This window comes from Cherax quadricarinatus, unplaced genomic scaffold, assembly GCF_038502225.1.
Source record: "Cherax quadricarinatus isolate ZL_2023a unplaced genomic scaffold, ASM3850222v1 Contig1182, whole genome shotgun sequence".
NCBI classification, from domain to species: Eukaryota; Metazoa; Arthropoda; class Malacostraca; order Decapoda; family Parastacidae; genus Cherax; species Cherax quadricarinatus.
Window position 1 is genome coordinate 93,912 of NW_027196208.1, and position 8,661 is coordinate 102,572.

Genomic DNA, 8,661 nt, shown 5'->3' on the forward strand with positions numbered 1-8,661 from the left:
GTATATTCCAATTACTTTTTTGCAAGTACCAAAACTATCTTTTGCTAGCTAGTACCAACTACCTCATTTTTTTTTACTTTTATTGTGCAATAAACTGCTCAATTTATTTAATATTACAAATCAGATCTTACTCCTAAACCAATATTATTTCATAGTGACCACCTGTCCATTTAACTTTGTTTACCATTACTTAATTTTAGTCCCTTATATATTTTCTCCTTTATTTTAGCTTTATATAACTACCCTAGTTTATATATTCACAATTGTTAAAATAATCAAGGTGCTATTCTCAGGTGCTAAAGTAGAATAAGTTCACAATTTTGCCATTATATTCCAAAGCTCATTTATTTGATTACCACTTTTATAGTACTACCTACTATCATATTCCCAAGCTCCATTATTTGATCATCACTTTATTTGTATTAGTCCCTTTTATATTGTCTCCTTTATTTTAGCTTAAAAAAAAAAAAAAAAAAAAAAAAAATAAATTAGATAATTATTTTAAAACTACCTTAGCTTCTATTACTTTGTTTTTACATTTGTTAAATAATTCAGGTGCTATTTTTTAGCTTAAGACTATTTACTTTGTTTTATACTTAATTCTAACTATAGATTCACTACAAATCTTATGATTACAAGCATTGATCCTGATACCAACCTCTTATTTAATGACTTAAATGAATCAAACAGTTACTGTAATTACTACACTGCAGAACAATCAAAGGCACTTCTCAGTGCCAACAACAACATAACTATCTTTAACTACAATATCAGATCTTTAAGCAAGCATTACGATGACCTCATAGCATTACTAAATTCCTTACATGCCAATATGTCCATCATTACACTAACTGAAACCTGGCTAAAGCCTGATACTACAGATGTCTATACCATTCCTGGTTACACAGCCATACACAACTGTAGGCCAGACCAACAAGGGGGTGGCACAGCCATATACTACTCAGACCAACTAGAATGTATCACTAATACTTGCACAAGAGATGAACATGGGGAATATATAATAGCCAAATTCAAATCCAAATACCTACAAAAACCTCTCACATTGATAAACATCTACAGAGTTCCACAGTCAAACATTAGCCAATTTAGTCAAAACCTAGGAAGTATGATAACTGATGCACGCATGAACAAAGATCACTTACTACTCTCAGGTGACTTCAATATAAATCTCCTGCAAGACCAGGACCCACACGTTACTGAATTCACAAACACAATGAGTAACTGTATGTTGCTACCAACAGTAACAAAACCTACAAGAGTTACAGAGACTAGTGTTTCCCTACTTGACCACATCTGGACCAACACCATATCCCCTTTAAAATCAGGCATAATTACAGATAATACCACAGACCACTACCCTACTTTCCTCATAACAACTCTTGGTAAATTACCCCAAGACACTACTAAAGTCACCTTCAGACTTCACAATGAGGCAGCCATTAATAACTTCACAACAGCAGTAGCAAACATTGACTGGCACACTGAGCTAGAAATCAATACAGATATTGACGAATGTATTAATAATTTTCTAAAAAAGACCCAATACCTCTATAACAAGCACTGCCCTAAAAAAACTAAGCAGATGACAGCTAAGAGACTGAACAGTCCCTGGCTAACACCCAGCATTCTCAAATCCATAAATACAAAACACCAATATGAAAAACAGTACAGAATGGGTCACATAACCAGAGACCAAACAAAACGTTACTCGTCAATCCTAACCAGCCTGATAAGAAGGGCAAAAAAATTGTATTATGAGAACAGATTATCCAACTTACGAGGTGATATAAAAAAGACCTGGAAAACCCTATCAGAAATTCTGGGAACAAAAAAGATATCACGAAATAGCGAAATAAAATTAGCAAAATCAGATGAACCCCAACTCCCACCAACAGAAACAGCAAACAGACTCAATGATTTCTTCTCCACTATAGGACAAAACCTTGCCAATAAAATCCCAAGCTCAGATACCCCACCAAATGACTACCTCACCGGCAACTACCCGAACACACTGTTCCTAGCTCCGACTAACCCATACGAAGTCTCCCTTATTATCAACGCACTAAAAAACAAGGCAGGAGATTTAAATACCTTACCACCCTTTATATACAAAAAAGTGTCACAAGTGCTATCACCAATCATTGCAACACTCTTTAACAAATCCATTGAATCCTCCACCTTCCCTACAGTACTCAAAATAGCAAGGGTCACCCCGATCCACAAAGGAGGAGACCAAACAGAGTTGAATAACTATAGGCCAATATCCAACTTACACCCTCTCTCAAAAATCTTCGAAAAATTAATTCATAAACGAATCTACTCCTACCTTATCTCCCAAAACATACTCAACCCCTGCCAATTTGGATTCAGGCCTAATAAAAATACTAATGATGCTATTATACACATGCTAGAACATATATACACTGCAATAGAGAAAAAAGAAGTCCCACTGGGGATCTTCATTGACTTACGTAAAGCTTTTGATACAGTTGACCATGACTTGCTCCACGTAAAATTGTCACACTATGGTATAAGAGGGCACTCCCTCAACTACCTCAAGTCATACCTCAGCAACAGAAGCCAATATGTGTACGCAAATGGGGCAAACTCTTCTGCACAACCAATTACAGTTGGTGTCCCACAGGGAAGTGTCCTTGGCCCTCTTCTCTTTCTCCTATACATAAATGACCTACCAAATGCTTCGCAATTACTCAAACCCACACTATTTGCTGATGACACAACATACGTCTTCTCCCACCCGAGCCCAGTCACGCTAGCCAATACTGTAAATACCGAATTACAGAAAATATCTACCTGGATGAGTACTAACAAACTTACACTAAACATTGACAAAACCTACTTCATTCAGTTTGGTAACAGAGCTACAGATGTCCCTCTTAACATAATGATAAACGGATCACCTATCACAAAGCTAACAGAGGGAAAATTCTTAGGAATCCACCTTGATAATAGACTCAAATTTCATACACATATACAACAAATTTCTAAGAAAATTTCCAAGACTGTAGGCATACTATCGAAGATACGGTACTATGCTCCACAGTCAGCCCTCCTGGCCCTATATCACTCTCTTATTTACCCCTATCTCACCTATGGAATTTGTGCATGGGGCTCAACAACAAGTAACCATCTCAGACCACTAATTACCCAACAAAAGGCTGCAGTTAGAATGATAACAAATTCTCACTACAGGCAGCACACTCCACCAATATTCAATACACTCAACCTACTCACCATACAAAACATCCATACTTATTACTGCACCTATTACATACATAGAACACTCAACTCTGATATTAACCCTCCCCTCAAACATCTCCTTGCCAACCTCAACAGAACACATGACCATAACACAAGGCACAGATCACTCTTTGATATTCCTCGTGTCCATCTCACGCTATGCAAAAACTCAATGCACATAAAAGGCCCTAAAATCTGGAATTCATTACCTGTAAATATAAAAGAAACACTACCTGTTTATAAATTCAAGTCTCTTCTCAAAGATCACTTACTCACCCAAAACCAAATAAATACTGAATAACTGAACCTTATAAATTGTATATCTTAAATGTTTCTCACAATTATATCACATAAATGTTAAACCTAAAACCCAATCTAACTTTATTATTTTTTAAATACACTACCTAACAGAATACTCCATTCTACTGAATTTACAACAATGCATGCAACCATATGACCTGTCTTTGTAATACTCACTTGTGCTTTATAGTAATCTGTTTACATTAATGTTTTTCACTGATTTCATCATTGCTTAGTTAATCTTAAGTTAATTTTAAGCCAGCCCGTAATGCTATGCATAGTATAAGTGGCTTTGGCATGCTGCTCTTATCTGTATTTTTTTGTACCTCTGTATGTGTGCTCAAATTATAAATAAATAAATAAATAAATAAAATCTCAGCCACAGCACTGTGTCTTCCTTTGCTGTGTCGTCCATTGAAGACACTGCAAGACTTCAAGCGGACATCAACCATATCTGTAAATGGGCCGCAGAAAACAATATGAAGCTCAATGATGAGAAATTTCAATTACTCAGATATGGAAAACGTGAGGAAATTAAAATTATATCGGAGTATAAAACAAATTCCAACTACTCAATAGAGCGAAAAACTTAAACCTGGGAGTGATCATGACAGAGGATCTCACCTTCAGAGACCATAACATCGTATCAATCGCATTTGCTAGAAAAATGACAGGATGGATAATGAAAACTTTCAAAACTAGGGATGCCAAGCCCCTGGTGACACTCTTCAGGGCGCTTGTTCTGTCTAGGCTGGAATATTGCTGCACACTAACATCACCTTTCAAGGGGCCCAAGACTGTTCAACTGCCTCCCAGCATACATAAGGGGGATTACCAATAGACCCCTGGTTGTCTTCAAGAAGGCGCTGGACAGGCACCTAAAGTCAGTATCTGACCGCCGGGCTGTGGTTCGTATGTTGGGTTGCGAGCTGCCAACAGTAACAACCTGGTTGATCAGGCCCTGATCCATCATGAGCCCTGGTCACAGACCGGTCCACGGGGGTGTTGATTCCTGAAACCCTCTTCAGGTATACTCCCCTTCTACAAGAAACTAATTTCTTTAAATGTTAATGAGGACATATGGATGCTTCGCGGAACAATGACTTTTCCCCAGAAACGAAAATCACTAATCTCTAAAGGGTTATAAAAATGTGCATCGGCCGGGAATCGAACCCGGGCCTCCCGCGTGGCAGGCGAGAATTCTACCACTGAACCACCGATGCTCGTTATGCTAGGTGTTTATTACAATTTATATCGTATATAAAGATGCTGCTTGCCATTAATTTAAATCGACATCACATCACACACACCATCGACCAACGATCTCGCCTCTCTAATTATCCAGTGTTGAGAGTGACTTTCCTCAGAGTGGTGCCTGGAGTTTACCTGGAGAGAGTTTCGGGGGTCAACGCCCCCGCGGCCCGGTCTGTGACCAGGCCTCCTGGTGGATCAGCGCCTGATCAACCAGGCTGTTGCTGCTGGCTGCACGCAAACCAACGTACGAGCCACAGCCCGGCTGATCAGGAACTGACTTTAGGTGCTTGTCCAGTGCCAGCTTGAAGACTGCCAGGGGTCTGTTGGTAATCCCCCTTATGTGTGCTGGGAGGCAGTTGAACAGTCTCGGGCCCCTGACACTTATTGTATGGTCTCTTAACGTGCTAGTGACACCCCTGCTTTTCATTGGGGGGATGGTGCATCGTCTGCCAAGTCTTTTGCTTTCGTAGTGAGTGATTTTCGTGTGCAAGTTCGGTACTAGTCCCTCTAGGATTTTCCAGGTGTATATAATCATGTATCTCTCCCTCCTGCGTTCCAGGGAATACAGGTTTAGAAACCTCAAGCGCTCCCAGTAATTGAGGTGTTTTATCTCCGTTATGCGCGCCGTGAAAGTTCTCTGTACATTTTCTAGGTCGGCAATTTCACCTGCCTTGAAAGGTGCTGTTAGAGTGCAGCAATATTCCAGCCTAGATAGAACAAGTGACCTGAAGAGTGTCATCATGGGCTTGGCCTCCCTAGTTTTGAAGGTTCTCATTATCCATCCTGTCATTTTTCTAGCAGATGCGATTGATACAATGTTATGGTCCTTGAAGGTGAGATCCTCCGACATAATCACTCCCAGGTCTTTGACGTTGGTGTTTCGCTCTATTTTGTGGCCAGAATTTGTTTTGTACTCTGATGAAGATTTAATTTCCTCATGTTTACCATATCTGAGTAATTGAAATTTCTCATCGTTGAACTTCATATTGTTTTCTGCAGCCCACTGAAAGATTTGGTTGATGTCCGCCTGGAGCCTTGCAGTGTCTGCAATGGAAGACACTGTCATGCAGATTCGGGTGTCATCTGCAAAGGAAGACACGGTGCTGTGGCTGACATCCTTGTCTATGTCGGATATGAGGATGAGGAACAAGATGGGAGCTAGTACTGTGCCTTGTGGAACAGAGCTTTTCACCGTAGCTGCCTCGGACTTTACTCTGTTGACGACTACTCTCTGTGTTCTGTTAGTGAGGAAATTATAGATCCATCGACCGACTTTTCCTGTTATTCCTTTAGCGCGCATTTTGTGCGCTATTACGCCATGGTCACACTTGTCGAAGGCTTTTGCAAAGTCTGTATATATTACATCTGCATTCTTTTTGTCTTCTAGTGCATTTAGGACCTTGTCGTAGTGATCCAGTAGTTGAGACAGACAGGAGCGACCTGTTCTAAACCCATGTTGCCCTGGGTTGTGTAACTGATGGGTTTCTAGATGGGTGGTGATCTTGCTTCTTAGGACCCTTTCAAAGATTTTTATGATATGGGATGTTAGTGCTATTGGTCTGTAGTTCTTTGCTGTTGCTTTACTGCCCCCTTTGTGGAGTGGGGCTATGTCTGTTGTTTTTAGTAACTGAGGGACGACCCCCGTGTCCATGCTCCCTCTCCATAGGATGGAAAAGGCTCGTGATAGGGGCTTCTTGCAGTTCTTGATGAACACAGAGTTCCATGAGTCTGGCCCTGGGGCAGAGTGCATGGGCATGTCATTTATCGCCTGTTCGAAGTCATTTGGCGTCAGGATAACATCGGATAGGCTTGTGTTAATCAAATTTTGTGGCTCTCTCATAAAAAATTCATTTTGATCTTCGACTCTCAGTCTGGTTAGCGGCTTGCTAAAAACTGAGTCATATTGGGACTTGAGTAGCTCACTCATTTCCTTGCTGTCATCTGTGTAGGACCCATCTTGTTTAAGTAGGGGCCCAATACTGGACGTTGTTCTCGATTTTGATTTGGCATAGGAGAAGAAATACTTTGGGTTTCTTTCGATTTCATTTATGGCTTTTAGTTCTTCCCGCGATTCCTGACTCCTAAAGGATTCTTTTAGCTTAAGTTCGATGCTTGCTATTTCTCTGACCAGTGTCTCCCTGCGCATTTCAGATATATTGACCTCTTTTAGCCGCTCTGTTATTCTTTTCCGTCGCCTGTAAAGGGAGCGCCTGTCTCTTTCTATTTTACATCTACTCCTCCTTTTTCTTAGAGGAATAAGCCTTGTGCATACATCGAGTGCCACCGAGTTAATCTGTTCTAGGCATAAGTTTGGGTCTGTGTTGCTTAGTATATCTTCCCAGCTTATATCGGTTAGGACTTGGTTTACTTGGTCCCACTTTATGTTTTTGTTATTGAAGTTGAATTTGGTGAATGCTCCCTCGTGACTAGTCTCATTTTGTCGGTCTGGGGCTCCACGCATACATGTCTGAACCTCAATTATGTTGTGATCTGAGTATATTGTTTTTGATATGGTGACATTTCTTATCAGATCATCATTGTTAGTGAAGATGAGGTCTAGTGTATTCTCCAGTCTAGTAGGCTCTATTATTTGCTGGTTTAAATTGAATTTTGTGCAGAGATTTAAAAGCTCGTGTGAGTGTGAGTTTTCATCAGAGCTGCCTCCTGGTGTTATTACTGCAACAATATTATTTGCTATATTCCTCCATTTTAGGTGCCTTAAGTTGAAATCCCCCAGGAGCAAGATGTTGGGTGCAGGAGCTGGAAGATTTTCCAGACAGTGGTCAATTTTTAACAGCTGTTCCTGGAATTGCTGGGATGTTGCATCCGGAGGCTTGTAGACTACCACAATGACTAGGTTTTGGTTCTCGACCTTTACTGCTAAAACTTCCACTACGTCATTTGAGGCATTAAGCAGTTCTGTGCAAACAAGTGACTCTGCAATGTACAGGCCAACCCCCCCCCCCTTTTGCCTGTTCACTCTGTCACATCTGTATAGGTTGTAACCTGGGATCCATATTTCGTTGTCCAAGTGATCCTTTATGTGGGTCTCAGTGAAAGCCGCGAACATTGCCTTTGCCTCTGCAAGCAGTCCACGGATGAAAGGTATTTTGTTGTTTGTTGCTGGCTTTAGACCCTGTATATTTGCAAAGAAGAATGTTATCGGACTGGTGGTATTGTTGGTACTGGGGGGGGATTTTTTTTCCGGCATTAGTATCTGTATCTGTTGGTTTGGAGTGGAGGCCATCGACTGTGGTTCCACTCCAGGAATGACTGGATTTGGTGTACGATTTCTGCCATTTCCTGCCAGTTTTTTTTCCTTCCTGGCACTAAAAAACCTCTCCCTCTTGAGTGGCTGTGGCTACCCAGGTTTTCCCATGGCCTGGATGTTTTGTATCTTTTTGTCCCCTTTAGATGGTATGCCTGGCAATTTAAGTTATAGCACAGTCTTTCCTGTACTGAAGAGGTACACATTTCAGGGTGAAAAAGCTTACAGGAAGGGAGTTTGCATTTTCCTGTTGTCATATGGGCATGGCATTTTCTAGGGTGGTCATAGTTGCATGTCCCATCTGTTTTTCCAGATTTCCCATGCCAGCAGATACCAAGTGCATAGTATGTGCACAGGCTTGGTTTCCGCTTGCCTTGGGTTTCTGTGACTGTATTCCCTGTTGGTGCATGTTTCCCTGTCTTACTTCTATCCTCCCTAGCACCAACAATGGAGCTCCCACCAGTTGTTTTTGGTAATTTATCCTCACTATTGCTATTGGAGTCCTCTTGTTTGCTATTTCCTGCGGTATTTCTAGTTTGCAATATTGGTTTTATCTT

General features: G+C 40.7%; 1 non-coding gene across 1 annotated transcript; it reads right to left on the reverse strand.

The window, feature by feature from the left end:
• Positions 1–4,734: 4,734 nt before the first annotated feature.
• Positions 4,735–4,805, reverse strand: TRNAG-GCC (transfer RNA glycine (anticodon GCC)). Its single transcript has one exon. It is a non-coding gene; the product is annotated as a tRNA-Gly (tRNA).
• Positions 4,806–8,661: the final 3,856 nt, after the last annotated feature.